The sequence below is a fragment of the Alligator sinensis genome, unplaced genomic scaffold (assembly GCF_000455745.1).
Source record: "Alligator sinensis unplaced genomic scaffold, ASM45574v1 scaffold1086_3, whole genome shotgun sequence".
NCBI lineage: Eukaryota > Metazoa > Chordata > Crocodylia > Alligatoridae > Alligator > Alligator sinensis.
Window position 1 is genome coordinate 1,672,474 of NW_005841975.1, and position 16,234 is coordinate 1,688,707.

The window sequence follows — 16,234 nt, forward strand, 5'->3', positions numbered from 1 at the left end:
CTTTCCCAGAGTCTGTGTTATGGACAAGATTCACCAATTTCTAGATGAGCAATTTTTTGGCAGTATTAGAGTGATGTTATAGCCATGATGGTCCAGGACTTATGTAAGAGGCAAGGATTTCTTAGGGTGATATCTTTCATGGGACAAACCGCAGAGTCAGAGTAGGGTTAGACAAGTTTGTGAATGCAAAACTTTCTTCTTCAGGACCTGAAGAAGAATGTCTTGCATTCAAAAGCTTATCTACCTCCATTCCAGCTATTTTGTGGCACAATTTGGGGCACATCAGATTCTATTGTCATGAAAGCAACAACACTGTCAAAGCCCCAAGACATCTTTGAATAGACCAGGCAGGGACACCTCTCCCACCAAGGTAGAAGAGGAAAAAGTTCAAATTTGGGTACACACGGTTTGGTACCTGAATCTATAATTAGTCCCTTGGAGATGGACAGCATCTGCCATCCATACTGGCTTCAGCAAGAGTTGGTTAAGAAGTGTCAGCACTTCTTAAAATGAAGCCACCAGTTATTTAAGTGCTTTGTTATGGATTTGGTTGCCTGACTTTAAAAACCCTGTTCTATAGTTTTAACAATAAGTAATGATCTTGGGTGCCCAAATAGAACATTTTAAAGATGCCTGAGTTTTGGCTAGTGGTTACTTGGTATATTATAAAAATCAGAATATTTTAAAACATCTCAAGAGAATACAGAGGTAGTAAATGGGGATTTGGATAAGCTTTGAGACTGTGATGAACCTGCTGGTTCTTTCCTAGGCACTGTGTTAAACCCCGTTGCACAATTCAGCTAGGAGCCACAGTCTCTTCAATGCAAGAAACAGAAGCAATATCTAAAGGTCCGAGTCAAGAGGGACTCAGGGGCTGCAGATAACGTGGAAGAGGCTGGAGTCGCTTGGGTCCAGAGAGCAAGCAGCCCAGGTCCTGGGACTAGAGACCCAACCAGCCATGCCAAGATGCACCCATTCGCTGATAGAGGAGTAACAGTAATTCAGGAGGCCGTGACCTGCAGCCCACAAGACAGCACAGAGAGAGGTAATACAGGAACCTTGTGCCCTTTGGTGTCCCTGGATTTGATTGCTCCTCTGGGGTGGGGTGCGAATGCCTGGGTTTCTCTTAGCCACCACGCTAAGGGGAGCTGCAAGGTTTGTTCCAGGCAGAAGCCGTCTCTCTTTTATCGGATGCGTTCAAGTGTTCTCGGCAGAGGCACAGCAGGGCAACTACATGCCCAGGGCAGCTATAGCACACAGGGCAGTGCAGGCTCCTGCCATGCTGATTGCAGGGTCAGGTATGATAACTGCTATGACATCCCTGCCCAAGGCACTAGCTCTCTGCAACAGATGGAGGGAAGAAACAACCCCAAGCCAATTGTTTCCCTTTCCCCTCCCTACCCATCATTCTGCATTCGATAATGCTCTTTACATGAGGTCCTGCCTCTAATGTAAAACAAGCCGGCTTTGTCTTTGTTCACGGCCATTCCCCGTTTCGATGACTAACTGCTGAAGACAAATGCATGTAAGCAGGAGCTGTCTCCATTACCACTTCCTCCTTTTAACCGAGCATATTAATGGCCCTGATCTCAGCTCCTGTCACCAGTGGGAACTGTGTAAAGTTCTTTCAGAGCAGAGGTGGGGCTGGGATTTATTGTCACGTCATGAGGAAGCTCAGAGGTGGTCTCCTCATTCATGGCCACAAAGAGGACCCCATTCAAAGCAGGGCCTGGGATTTGTAAAACTCCTGGTTCCATGATAGCGTGCATTAAATCAGTGGGTTGCCATAGCACCGAGACGTGGCTCACCATCGCGAGAACCCTCCCACCGGCAGATGTGATCCTTCCCGGACACTTCGCGAACCCAGCACAATGCTCTCAGAGCTGGAGTCCCATCCTGGCTTTACATATTTGTGGCTGAGTGAGTTCACTCGAACAGTGCCAGACTGACAGCTCCCCATTCAGACCCTGGCTCATCAGCCACGACTGCCATCCTGAATGTTAACTAGTACTCATCCTGCCAAGGGTCTGTATCCTCCAGCAACTGGGCAGAGACCGCCAACTCGTTTGACATAGGCCAATAAATGCCTTTCATATGGTAACAATTCTCAGTTGCTCCCAGCTCAGGAGATATTTCCCTCAGCAAGCTAGAGGTGACATGTTCCAGATCCTGTTATCTATGGCAAAGCCATCCTCCCCCTCCCCCCTGGGCTACATTTACATGGCCAGTCAATCAGTCAGATTCTCAGTTCATGTCAATCAGCATAGAGCAGCCGATCCCTAAAACCTTCCTGCAATATACACATGGGCCAGATTCAGTGCCATCATTGGCCCACATTCACCATACATTATGGAGCTGATATCAAACTGCATGAAAGCAGGTGCAAGTGGGAAATCAGCGTAACTTTGACCAAGTCAGTTTTCTGCGAGGGCCTGTGTAGATGAATCAGTTGTGCCCTTCTGAAGCTTGAGGCTTCCTACACCATAGAGCCACTGATGCCATCTGGAATGAAGCTGCGGATGGGCAAAAAGGTTGTGCCCATCAGGGCTCTAAAAAGCTTTTGATTTGGAGGAAATTCAGCCTGATTCAGTGGCCGAATCTCCGAATTGAATCAGGGGACCAATTGAAAGGTCCGAATTGATTCAAAGCTCTCCGAATCTTCAGAAAAGATTGAAAGAGCTTTGATGATCTGGGCAGTCCCCGGTGGCTGCAGCAGGGAGCTGCAGCTGACTCCGAGCTGGTAAGTACTAAGGGCAGGAGCGGGGGACTGGGGGAGGGGACCATGGGGGGACCCCTGCTAGCCCCCCTGACCCACCACCCAGTGATCACTGGGTGTTGCCAGGTGGGGGGGGTGATCCCCACTGCCCCATGCTGCATGGGGAGCTGTGCCACAAGCCCCCCCCCATGCCCACTCCTCCAGCCCCCCACAGGTACACCACCCTGGCCAGCTCCAGCCCTTTAAAAAAAAAAACAAAAAAAAACCACCATGAAAAGCCCCAGAATTCACTGCTCCTGCAGCAGCCTCGAGGCTTTGAGGGCTCATGCAGAGTCCCCCACATGGCGCGGGGCAGTGTGGGGCAACAGGGATCGCCCCCCACAGGCAGGAACAATGAGTCTGGGGAGTTTTTTTCCTTAAAGGGCCAGAGCTGGCCTGGGTGGGCACCCATGGGGGGGGCTAGGGAGTGAGGGGCGGGTCGAAGGGGCTCAGGCAGAGCCCCCCACGCAGCGTGGGACAGTGGGGGGCAGCAGGGATTGCCCCCTGCCCAGCAGCACCCGGTGAGCTGGGGCCTTTTTTTTTTTTTTTTCTCTCTCTCTCTCTCTCTCTCTCTCAAAGTGGCGGGAGCTGGGGCAGGAGGGGCAGCTATTGCCAGGATGGTAGAGCAGGCAGGGGATGGGCCTGGCCTGGCTGATTCGGAGATTTGGCTGATTCGGCAGCAGCCAAATCTCCAATTCAGATTCAGCCAAATCGAATTAGGACAGCGATTCGAATCACCAAATCGAATCACTGTCCTCCGAATTGGCCGGATCTTAATCTGAAGCGAATACTAGCCGCTTCTCACAGCCCTAGTGCCCATGTTGCCCTGCATATTCCCTGTCCTGCTAGGTCTCATGGGAGAAGCCACGTTACAGGTCTGACTGTTGTTCAAGAAATACTAGGCGAATGCACTGATCACCACAACGGAAAATAATACCAGCTCTTTCTACATTCAATCAGCTAACAGAAACAATCATTCCAAAAACAAGTCAGACCCATGGGAGCAAATGGCAGCCTACCTCAGCTGAATCTGCCAACCCCTGCCCCAGGAAACGTCAAGTGCCATTGGCCCCAGAGTAATATGAACTTACTGTGGCCTATAACCTGGAGGATGGGTATTTACTGCTCAAATAAAAGCAAGGTCAATTCAACAATATGCTAGCATGGCCTTGACGTTTTTGCCTATAGTACTGCCATCTTTCATGTTGTGCTGCCACTACACAAGGAGCATAGGGTGTACTTATTCCCTGTAGTAAATGCTTATTAAAAATGAAACCAGCAGAGATACAGTGAAACCAACAACTGTGACTCTTCCAGTGCTTTGCAGCATCCTATACAGCATCTCCTACTTTCTAGAAATATTCTGCAATGCTGCCCATTACCGAATACCAATTTGGAAGCATAGGCTTTATGGGCACAAAGATATCATCCCTACCTGCTCTGTTATGGGCTAGAGCACTTCATGTACCTTGTGCTGGGTAATAATAAGAGAACACTGCACATTTTTAAACTTAAACCTGGTCTTTTAAGAGAGCTTTTAGGGTAAAATAGGCCCCCTGCCCCAGGCTTAATAAAAGGTCTACTTGCTGATTAATGGATATACTGGGTTAATGTATTAGTCCATGACACACAACCTGAGGCTCTTTGAGGACTCAAAATACTCAGTGGGCCTGAGCCCTGTGTTTTTCTGTTGGGGTGTAATCCCCTAGCCTTTTCCCACCATGGGATACCCACGAGGCAGCAGGGGAGGAGGTGTTACAGCACCCCATCCTTACCTGGGATGCACAGGGGAGGCACAGATGTGGCATTTCCTGGAGACTGCCCCACCACCCCATCTTCCCCAGCAGGGTACAGTTTCAGGTCTTACCCAGGACCAGGAACCTGCTCCATCCCCATAGTTCCTACCCTGACCTCCAGGTGGTCTGGGCGCTGCAGGCTGAGAGATGTTGCTCTTCTGGCTCCCTAGGTGTAATTGCTGCTCTGCTTCTAGGGCCTGGGCTTATACTGAGGCTGCCCAGCCCTCTTCCAATCTGGTGGCCCCCTTTCAGTCGTGTGACCATTTGTTTGGGCCAGGCCGCACATACCAGCTGCTCCACAGTCTGCTCAAGCCCCTTAAAGTGGCAGGGCACCAAAGGTGCCCCACCACAGATGGGCAAGGACAGTACTTTGTATACTGGTACTAACTTTGTGGATGGTGCTAATTTTACCACCATGAAGTGCCTAAGAAAACTGTGGACTCTGCACCACTGGAGGTGTTCAAAAAGAAGTTGGAAAACCACTGGTTTGGGATTGATCTAAGCGTAGTGATGCCTGTGTTGTTCTACAGGTATTTCCCATACTTCCAGTGCCTCATGGTGCTGGGAGGGAATTCCGCTCTCCTCCCCACCTCCCACCACCACCACCCCTTTCTGCTACATTTCAGGGAGGCTTTTTTTAAGCCTTCCTCAGAGACATTGGGTGTTGGCTGCAGCCAAGGCTGAGGATCTCAATTGGGGTGTGCCAATGCTCCTGCTAAGACTCAAATCAGGAGGTTCCTGGCTTGAGGGTCTTACCCCTCCTCTCAGGGGGGCATATTTGGGGTCAGGAAGGAATGTTACCCCATGGTCAGACTGGAGGGGGGGTGGGGTCTGAGAATCATAGGATCATAGAAAATGAGGGTTGGAAGGCACCTCAGGAGGTCACATCTAGTCCAACCCCCTGCTCAAAGCAGAACCAGCCCCAACTAGATCATCCCAGCCAGGGCTTTGTCAAGTTGGGCCTTAAACACCTCCAAGGATGGAGAGTCCACAACATCTCTGGGTAGCCTGTTCCAGTGCTTCACCAGAAGTGTTTATTTTATAGCAGGGGACAGGGGCCTTTTCCTGGGCTCTCTTAAGCATGTATTAACAACATTTTTACCAAAGCAGGATGTTCACTGCCATGGTCCCCTATTTTACCTGTGGCAAGTTTGAGTGGTTATGTTTTGTGTCATGTTTAGGCAGTTTTACTAAATGTTTAGATTATGCATTTATATGGGATGGTTTGGCTAGAGGCGATCCTGCCTGAGGCAGGGAGTTAGACTATATGACCTATGGAGATCCCTTCCAGCCCTCCTTCACTGATTATATGAAGTCTACTAGAGCCAGTTTTGGGCAGCAAATGAGACAAACAGATGCAGAAGGGGAAGGCATCATTTCATGTTTAGGGCAGTGGACAGCACTGGGCTAAGTGGATTTCATTCTTGCTTTTGATGCAGCTACTCAGTGTGGGGTATAACATGTAAGGCAGGGCAACTCATCTGAACACATATTTGCAAAGGTGGTCGTTGCATGTGCTTTATTTTTCTGAGGACTCAGTTAGAAATATCAGGATCCTGATTTCCAGAAACGTGGAACATTCAAAGCTGCAAGCAATTGAAGCCTTGAATATATAAAGTGCTAAGTACTCTGAAAAAGCAGGTCCTAGGCATATTAAACCAAATATCCAAAAAAAAAGTGGAACCTTTTGACCTTCATTTCTCTGTGCTTGAGTTCCACATGTGCAAAAAAAAGGTATAATAATACTTCTTTCATTGAGGTGTGGCAGAGTTAATGTTTATGAAGAACTAAGATACTGTGATTAGAACTTCATGGAAAAGCCTGCAAAGAAATTAATAATTCCGCATTTGTTGCAACATTTGGGCAGTGTGCAGTAAATAATGCATAGGGCTACACGCTGAATGACAAGATGAAAAGAAATACTGAAAAGGTGCCCAAACTGTGAGTGCTGCCTCATTCGAGATTGAATGAGGCAGAGGGTGCTGTGGAAAAAACACTGTGTGAGCATTTAATTAATGATCACATCATAATGCAGGAACACAAGAGGCACAGTGAAGCCTGAACAGGCATTTCTTGACTTCTGAGTGCTGGAGTTTGCAAATTTAATGTTCTTTTGATGTAGGCTATTTTAGTGGGTGCACCTATCACAAAATATTCTACTACAATTATTCTACTTGTTCATCCATACCCCACTGCTCAAGGTCAGACTGATTGCCATGTTGGAAGTCAGTAAGAAATTGGAATTTTACCCCATGGTCAGACTGGTACGAACTGGAGGGGGTGGGAGGGGAGGAGAGGGGAGGGATTGCCTTCCTCTGGATCAGGGGCATGCTCTACCTAGGATCTCTTGAGCATATATTGACAATTTTTTACACAAACACGATGTTGGCTACTGTGGTCTCCCTGCTGTACCTGTGTCAAGTTAGAGAGTTATGTCTTGTGTTGTGTCAGGGTTGAGGGTAGTTTTACTATGAGGTTAGACAGTGGATTTGTACAGGATGGTTTGGATAGGGTTCATCTTGCCTCAGGCAGGGGATTAGACTAGACATGACCTCTGGAGGTCCCTTCCAGCCTGACTTCTCTATGACTCTCTGTCTCTACCAATAGAGAGAAGTAGCAGGAGTGTGATGCTGCCAGAAGTGCTGTCACCCCCAAACTTCAAAAATCATGAGTCCTCAACCACAGTCATGTAAGTTGCACATTTATTTTAAAGAATAACTAAAGGCTTTTGAGCAGTCTTCTGGTTTTTGAATGTCCCTTGCTGGTCCCTTTGCCCCTCTCCATTGTATGTGACAAATAGCCAAGCTATAGTGACATATGATTTTGGCCACTACACATCTCCATCAATCACTTTATTGCCCCAGATCCTTACCTCAACTTAGCATCCGGGGCTCATGTCTGTCCTAGCCTCTAACCAGCCCCATCTATGGAGGCACATGATCCCTGCCCCACATCCCCTTTTCTGCTACTTTTCCTGCAGCTGTCGAGGGGGTTTCTAGACCAACCAGGACTCCAGAACAGGGACTCTTCTCTCTCCCTTCCCAGGCCTGCTGTTGCATGGAGGAAGAGGAAGAGGGAAGAAGGGGAGAAGCCCTTAAGCCAAGTCTCAGCCTTCCCTGGGAGGCTGACCCCTTGTTCTTAATCACCCCTCCTGTACTCCATTATGAAAAGGGAGTCGGCTCTTCCCTCTCCTGGCCAGCACTTCCTGTGGCCCTTAGGCCATGGTTGCCCTTCCTGCTGCTCCTGGCTGCCACAGAGATCAGAGGGGAAATGGCCATATTGGGACTGCAGTTCTCTGGATCAGTGGCAGGGAGATACTGCAGCAGGGACCGCTACAAAGAGGTAACCACCTCCTTCGTAGGGGTTGACCACGTGTGAGTGCATAGGAGCAAAGCAGCAGCAGGCCACCTGGGCATAGCTTAATTAAGATGGTAATTGAAACACCGCTGAAAGCCATGTTCTTTCCTCCTTTAAATCAAACCAAGAGCTTTCTTCATCCCCCCTCCTTCACGGCCCCTTGTTAGTTTGGTGATATTATGTTACTGTACGTCTTGTGGAAAGTGCCTGGAGACATCCTGTCATGAGAAGATGCTTTATAAGTCGAAGCTGTTGCTGTTATTTTTTTGCTTATACTGTTTAATGCCAAGAGGCGGTTGCATGGTACATATTATGGGAAATTCATTCATAGGGATGTGCAAATATCAGCTCTGCCAGCCTCCAGCAGTAGGATGAGAGAGAAAGTAATTGGATCATGGTGTACCACCTGCGGCAGTGAAATAAGACCCCTGGGTTTTGATGCTCTAACACAGTTGTTGACTTTGGGAGCAGTAGAATGGCAGCAGGTCACCTGGGCATACCTTAATTAAGATGGTAATTGAAAACCAGCTAAACGCAACGAAGTGAATATAAATCCTGCCTGGGCCCCAGATCGCTTTGGGTAGAGAGGGGGTTCCAATGACGTGCTCAGACTGCTTTGGTGACAGAGTCACAAACACTTCCCAGAGTCCCGCCTTTCTGATTTGATGGACAGAGGTGACGTAAAGCACTTCTGGAGCTGACGTGCCCAGTGACAGGAACCAGCTAAGAACCCATTTAGGCAGGGCGCTCCCTTCTTCTAGCACAGAAGCTCCCGAAGTTTTGTTCATGGAGGGCTCTTACTGCACAACACAGCAGTTACCTTATCTTTATGTTCAATGCATGTGATATAGTATACCTTACGTATACAGAGTTACAACAGGGAGAATCCAGTGCCACAATGTAATTCTAGTTTAAGTGGGATTTATGCCACTAGCTTTTCTTACCAATAAAATAGGTTGGGCCAGCTCGTGTTCTTAATCATCTCCCAATGCATTCAACACACCAGTATCCATCACCTGCTTCTATCAAGTATGGCCACCACTAAAAAGCCCTTTACAAGCTACATAAAAATGCTTTGCAGGCAAAACGTTGCGAACCTGTACTCTAGCAGCTTACTTAAAGATGACCCAGTCCCATTCAAAATACCCTGGTGAGACCCCAGAGCCCAGTTCGAGAAAGCTTCACCTCCAGATGGTTGACTGTCAGCCTAGCCTCAGTGAATGGTTAATGGGTTAGCTGGTCGTTCAGAGCACAGGGTAGTTTGGACCAGTCTTTCCCAGATTCTAGGCACGTAATATATAATCCATATGCCTTTGGCAGCTGACAAATGGCTTCCCAATGCAACTGAATACATCATAAGGCCTGGAGTTTCCAGCAAAGCTATTTTAAGGCTAAATGTAATGCCAGTCCATACCTTGCCCTTCCAGCCTCCTACCTCACATCTGCTTGGTGCACACAGACTCCCAGGAATCATCACAATCCATATGGCTTACGCTCTAGGAATGAGAGCACTCTTAATTGGCGACAAAGTAGTCCCCATCCAAGCAGATGCTTCCACTTGATGCCGCCTGGCACATATCTTTGTAATTGGACCATCTTGTTCTAATTATAATCTAGTCTACAGCTCTACTGGGCCCGTAAGTGGTGATGTGAGCATGCGTGGAAGGCAGGGAAGATTTGGCTGCAAACGTTTCCTTTCTGTCACCCATTAGCTTTTCATTCCTGTTCACGGTTTTTTGGGTTTTTGTTGTTTGGGGGTTTTTTGAGCTGCCTTCTGGTTTCACAAATGCAGAGTGTGCCTGGTGTTCACAGTTCAGCAAGGGTCAGGACCAACTTCTAACCAAGAAATATCCAGTCTCAGAGAGGTTTTCAGACTCTTGTTCTTGGCCATGAAGGGGAATGATACAGGGTGTTGCCCCCGCCTCTCAGTGGAGATGTCCAGTGCCTGGGGGTACCAGAGACAGAACAAGCTAGGAGGCTATATGAAGAAGAGGCTGGTGTCTGCTTATCCAACCAATGACTTTATGCTGTTTTATACTGACATTTCTTTGAACACAAGAGCCATATGCTCTCAGGGTATGGACAGATGAACAAATTATACCTAGTTAAAAGCATCTAATTAAGGTATAAAAGTCAGTCTACAGTAACTATTTCCTGCATTCATTTCTAGCTGCTGGTAAATGGAAGCTAATCTAAGGCAGCTTAGTCCTCATCGAAATTACCTCAGTTTACATGCCACCTACCACAGACAGGAGAAGCTATATGAAACAGTTACTACAAAGCAGCTGAAGCATAGAAAGTCTCTCCCCCACTAGGAAAATCAGTATAATTTGTTCATCTGTTCGTACACTGACAAAAATGACTTTTCTGTAGCATAGTAGGAACATTTCCCCAAACCATCCTCAATGTATAAAATATATTGACACCAAATTCCCTCTCTACATGGAGCCTTACTCAATTACCAGTTTCTCTGAAAGGAATCCAAGCTTCTTGTTTTGTGTTTGAAGGATAAAGACGACAAGGCCTCATTACATAGGGTAAAATAGGCCCCCTACCCCAGGCTTGATAAAAGGTCTACCTGCTGATTAATGGATGTACTGGGTTCATGTATCAGTGCCATGACATACAACCTGAGGCTCTTTGAGGACTCAAAATATGATGCGCCTTAGTCTTCAGTGGAAAGACAGCCCTGTGGCTAAAGCATTTGGCCAAGGCTCCAAAAACCAGTGCCCCAGTTGCAAGATTAGCTGAGAATCCCTGTGCGCCCTGTGAAAAATCATGGGAAGTCTCTCTGCCTCTCTTGTTCCCTTTTGTTTCAAAGACGGGGCTGCCTGCTGCATTGCTGTATCTGAGGGTCAGTCCTGTAGTGACTGGGAGGGGTTTGGATGCCTTGGTGATGTGGACCATTTAAATGCTTTGATAGAAAAGAGATGACTCCTGGCAGATTCCCCAGGAATTGCCTCATCCCCTGCCCATGGGTGTTTTTCCATTGAGTCATACAAGTGCTGGACTGGGCCCAAAGTACAAGTCAGTGCTGAGAGAACTAGACAGCTGCCTTCGAGTGCTTTTCTTATGTGGGGCCAGAAGAGTCCTCCATGTACCTGCAAGGGGCATGAGAACCAAGGCCCAGGAAAGGAAACAAGAGGAGTAAAAACCTACTGAGGGAGGTCAGTGAAAGAAGATCATAGACCTGTGCTCTGATGAAATCCTAACACTGTGCTGCCATGTGAAAATGTAGTTTAGGAAAATGCAGTGTCACAATGCAACACCACCACTGTGCACTGTGCTCGCACAAAAGGTGCCAGCCAGTGCTTGGACATTGCACCTTATGCTGTAGCACTCTGTGACTTTGTTCAATGATGGCTCTGTCTCTCCATGGTAGGGCAGGCTGACACCTCAGAGACTAACTGGCTTAGAGAGGAATGAGCTCTCATAGACAACAACCTACATTGTCAGATGCTATAAAGGGACTGGCCAAAGGCTATAAGTGAAAGAGTGCCCTGGTCTAGCCTTCAAATAGATTTTTAACCCATCACAAAACCTGCACGCTCACAAACTTCCAGTAGGAGAGGGTAACAGATGAAAGAGGATCGCAATGGGTGTCTTTGCAGAGCAGAAAGCAAGCCTGGAATGCTTGGCAGCACTGGAGTCCGCACTGCACAAAAATTAATCCTCAATGAACAACTGCGCCAAAGGCCTGGTTTTGCAAAAGAGCAATTTGAAACTGGCAGGCCCAATCTGGAGCAATGGGAACAATACTGGTTCAGAGAGCTTTTGGAGAACAAAACCATAGGATTTAGTGGGCAAGTGTTTTATGAGTTAATAATCTGTAGCTTTTTTCCAGCGCTACATTTGCCAAGAAACATAGCGCACTTAGTATCTTAAACACAAAAGGTGAAATGTGGTAATGCAGTAAAATACTACTGATGGAACAGAAGCTGAGGTCAAAGAGACCACATACAAAGAAATCACTTAGATGGGTCACCATTAGGTCTGAAAGATAATTGGTTTGTCTAAATCCTCTGAACTCTGTTTTGACCCAGCATTGCCAAAGCCACTCTTTGGCACCTGCAGAATCCTCAGGGTCTTACCTGAGCTCACGGGAGCCTGGGAGTCTCTAGCTGGTTTGTATCTGCCAGAAAAGCTTTCATAGTTTCATAGTTTTAGGGTCGGAAGGGACCTAATAGATCTTCTAGCCCGCCCCCCCGCCAGGGCGGGAGAACAACAAAAAAACCCTAAACAAAAAACGGGACTCAAATGAGTCCAGCCAGGTGGGTACCCAGCCTCTTCTTAAAGATCCCCAGGGTAGGGGCCAGCACCACCTCCCTTGGAAGTTGGTTCCAGCTCCTAGCCGCCCTAACTGTGAAGTAGGTTTTTTCGGATGTCCAATCTGTACCTCCTCTCCATCAACTTGTGCCCATTACTCCTTGTTATGCCAGCGGGGGCTAGGGGAAACAGCGTCTCCCCCAAACCCTTCTGGTTCCCCCTAGTGAGTTTATAGACGGTCACCAGGTCCCCTCTCAGCCTTCTCTTGTGGAGGCTGAATAGGTTCAGGTCCCGCAGTCTCTCACTGTAGGGTCTGCCCTGTTGTCCCCGGATCATGCGGGTGGCCCTCCTCTGGACCCTCTCCATGTTGTCCACATCCCTCCTGAAATGGGTCGCACAGAACTGGACACAATACTCCAGCTGCAGCCTGACCAGCGTCGCATAGAGGGGGAGGATCACCTCCCTGGCTCTACTTGAGATGCACCTGTGGATGCACGACAAGGTCCGGTTAGCCCTGCCAACCATGACCTCGCATTGTGACCTCGCATTTCATGCGAGGTCACAATGAAATGAAAGGAAATGACCTTTCATTTCAAATGTTGCTCTTTGAAAGTTTTCATGATGGTGGGTTCTTCAGCAAGGGTGTGCCAAGATGCAAGCAGGTGGATGACATTTCGGCAGCCAAGCTGGCCTGCAGGACTTGTAAGAAGCAGTATGGGGGAAAACAGACAAGTTTCACTGGTCAGGAGGACAATCTCACTGCACTTACTGGCTCACTGGAAATTCCCTGTTGTCCGTCTTCTTTACCTTACAAAAGTCTCTGGGGACTGATTTTTTTCCTCCTTGCAGGTGCCTACAGAGGAAAGTCTCTACTGGAATAAGTGACCTTACACTGTGTTCACTTCTTGTAACCCTGGAGAGAACCAGACCCAAAATCTTTTAATATATGCCTAAGGGCCAAATCCTCTGATGCAGTAAATCTGACATCAGCAAGGCTTTGCAATATACACCTGAAAAGGATCTGATCCATAAATGGTTTTATCCATAAGGTTTTATTTGTAAGATTTCTGGCTTGATTCCTCTACCTCCTTCCACCCCCACACCATGTAAATTTAGAATGAGCCCATTGAAGTCAATTGAGTTAGCATGGTGTCAAGCTGTTGGCTATGGAGAATGAGGCATATTGTAACTATTCAGACCTACTGTCAAGTAATGGAAGCCACTGCTTTATTGTTCCTATTTCTTCAAACAACTCAATAGCCATGACACAATGATTTCTCATGTTGAGCCTGACTTCAGATCTGGATTTGACAGCTGTGTATATTTATGTGCAAAGGATCAAGAAAACTTTCTAGATGTTCTGTGGCTACAGCCGCTGATGCTTTCCTAGAGCAGAGAGAGACCAGAAACGTATGAGTTATTGCCTAGAAAAGAATTGAAATATTTAGGCCACTTTCCCCAGCTGGTGTTAAGTGATGACAACTAGTCAAGCCAACTTCACTGGAGCTGAGGATCTGGCTCATAAGCCCCAGAAACCTCAGACGGGCTGGGTGGAGTTTAAATCAGTGGCTCAGTTGTGCACTGCTAATTGACTCACATTTTGCTAATGTTCTGTCAATACTACACAGATGTGGAGATCTAAACAAACCTCTTTTAGAATCCCATTAAGACCATCAAACTGTCAATGGCATTTCTTACAAATCCTATTAAAAGGATATTCCCAGACAAGCCACTTTGTGAACCTGGAGGTTAGGTTGTAAATGTCTATCAGTTGCTTAAAAAGGGGGAGAGGAGGAACCCTTCAAATGAAGAGTATAGATTTTTTTCCCTTAAAAAAGACAGAAATAGAGAACATGAACATTCAAGGTGAAGGCTTTGAATATGTGTCAAGAAGAAAAATCACACATTTCAAAAGTATATCTAATGTCATACAACTTAGTCAAAGTGGAAAATGCAGTTAAGAACATTCAAACAGCCTTAACTCTGCTCTCAGCCAGTCACTTAGTCCTCCCCCGTTGTATTTTGCTGAAAAGCTTTTCACAAAGACTAATGAAATCACTTCAAAGATCTGCAAAGACACTTGTAGTAACCATGATCCCAGAAGCAGGCTGATCTTGTATTTGACATTGGCTTAAAGCACAGATCTTGTTCGGTTGGTCACAGATTCTCTGTAGAAATGCTGTGGGGTGGGGAGAGAACTTAATTTTCCCTGTTCATCAATTTCTCCTGGTTTAGTTACACTATAAAGTTTCAGGAACGGGAACTCTCAATTATTACATAAAGCACCAAGCATAATGGAGTCCAGATTTTGATTGGCACTTAGTGCAGTTTAATCAATACATTACATAAAACAATAAAGTGATAGAAATAGCAAACAATAAACTTGTGTGTGGAAGAGGACCTTAAGGATTTTCCTATGAGCACCAAGGTATCTGAAATCTGTTTTGCTTGTATTTTTTGCTAGTAGAGTCAAAGAACTCTGGCCTCAGGAAGCCCCTCTCTGCTTTTGTGCATAACACCCTTTGGACTTTGTCATTTGGAGTATGGCATCTCTCCTTGGGAAAAAGATCCACTCTTGATTTAAAACTTTCCATAGTGTACAGCAGTGGTCCTCAACCTTTTTATACTCCAGACACCCCTTGGAAAATGCCAGCTCTTAGCTCTCGCTTGCTTTTGACTATGGAAAAAGAATACAGAAATTTTTCTGTTGCAAAGAACTAGAAAGACCACCACAGGTCAGAATGTTTTTAAAGCTATGGATTTCCATTTGAAATCTCTGAGTTTATCTTGTGAACCATGCCTGTACATGCTTGTACATCTCATGCTGCATGGCACCCCTGGCACAGTTAAAAGGATGTCAAGGTATCTCAGGATGCTGAGGCACCCCAGTGGAAGATCATTGGTGGGGAGAGAGTTAAAATCTCGTTACTATGAAGTTCACTGAGATAGCTAGAGCACATTGCTGATTTTACTGTAAATAACCCAGCTTTTAGCAGTGAAGCTAAAGCCACAGTGCCTGGATATGTGATGTGTTAATACTGGAATAGTTTCCAGCGTTCTTGTATGCCAATGTCAATCACACTACAATTCAGAGTAGACAGATGGCCAGCTCGCCCTGGGTAGAAACCACAGTAGGCACTCTTTCAGTGTCTCATGACTAGGTGGCAGGTCTGTATGTATTACCTTGCTTGCTCTGAGCACATGGCTGTCCTGGGTGAAACACAGACACACAGCACATGCATTGGAGTAACTACACTGATTTATTTCTAATCTTGTCCCTTCCCCACCCCTCTCAAGGTAACGCTGCATAGAACTCTAGTGAGTTGCACATGTGTAGGGCTATACATTGTGTAGCTACTCTGAGCCTTTCTGGATACAGCAGGTGTAATTCTAAATCATCATCATCACCATCAACAACAACGGTTTCTACAAGTGTGTTAGCAACAAGAGGAAAGTCAGAGACAATTTGGGTCCCTTACTGAATGGGGGAGGCAATCTAGTGACAGGTGGTGAGGAAAAAGCTGAAGTACACAATGCCTTTTTCACCTCAGTCTTCACAGGCAAGTTCAGCTCCCAGACTACTGCACCTGGCAGCACAATTTGGGGAGGAGATGAATAGCCCTCAGTGGCGAAATAATAGGTTAGGAACTATTTAGAAAAGCTGGACGTGTACAAGTCCATGGGGCTGGATGCAATGCATCTGAGAGTGCTGAGGGAGTTGGTTAACTTGGAAGAACTGGATGCCTTTAAGTCGGCCGGCAGGCCCGGATGAGCTCCATCCGAGGGTGCTGAAGGCACTGGCCATCATTGCAGAGCCACTGGTGGGAATATTTGAATGCTCGTGGCGCACGGGCCAAGTCCTGGAGGACTGGAAAAGGGCCAATGTGGTCCCCATTTTCAAGAAGGGGAGGAAGGAGGACCCGGGCAACTATAGGCCAGTCAGTCTCACCTCCATCCTTGGCAAAGTCTTTGAAAAAATTTTCAAGGCTCACCTTTGTGAGAGTCCGGCAGGACAAATTATGCTGAGGGGAAACCAGCACGGGTTCGTAGCAGGCAGATC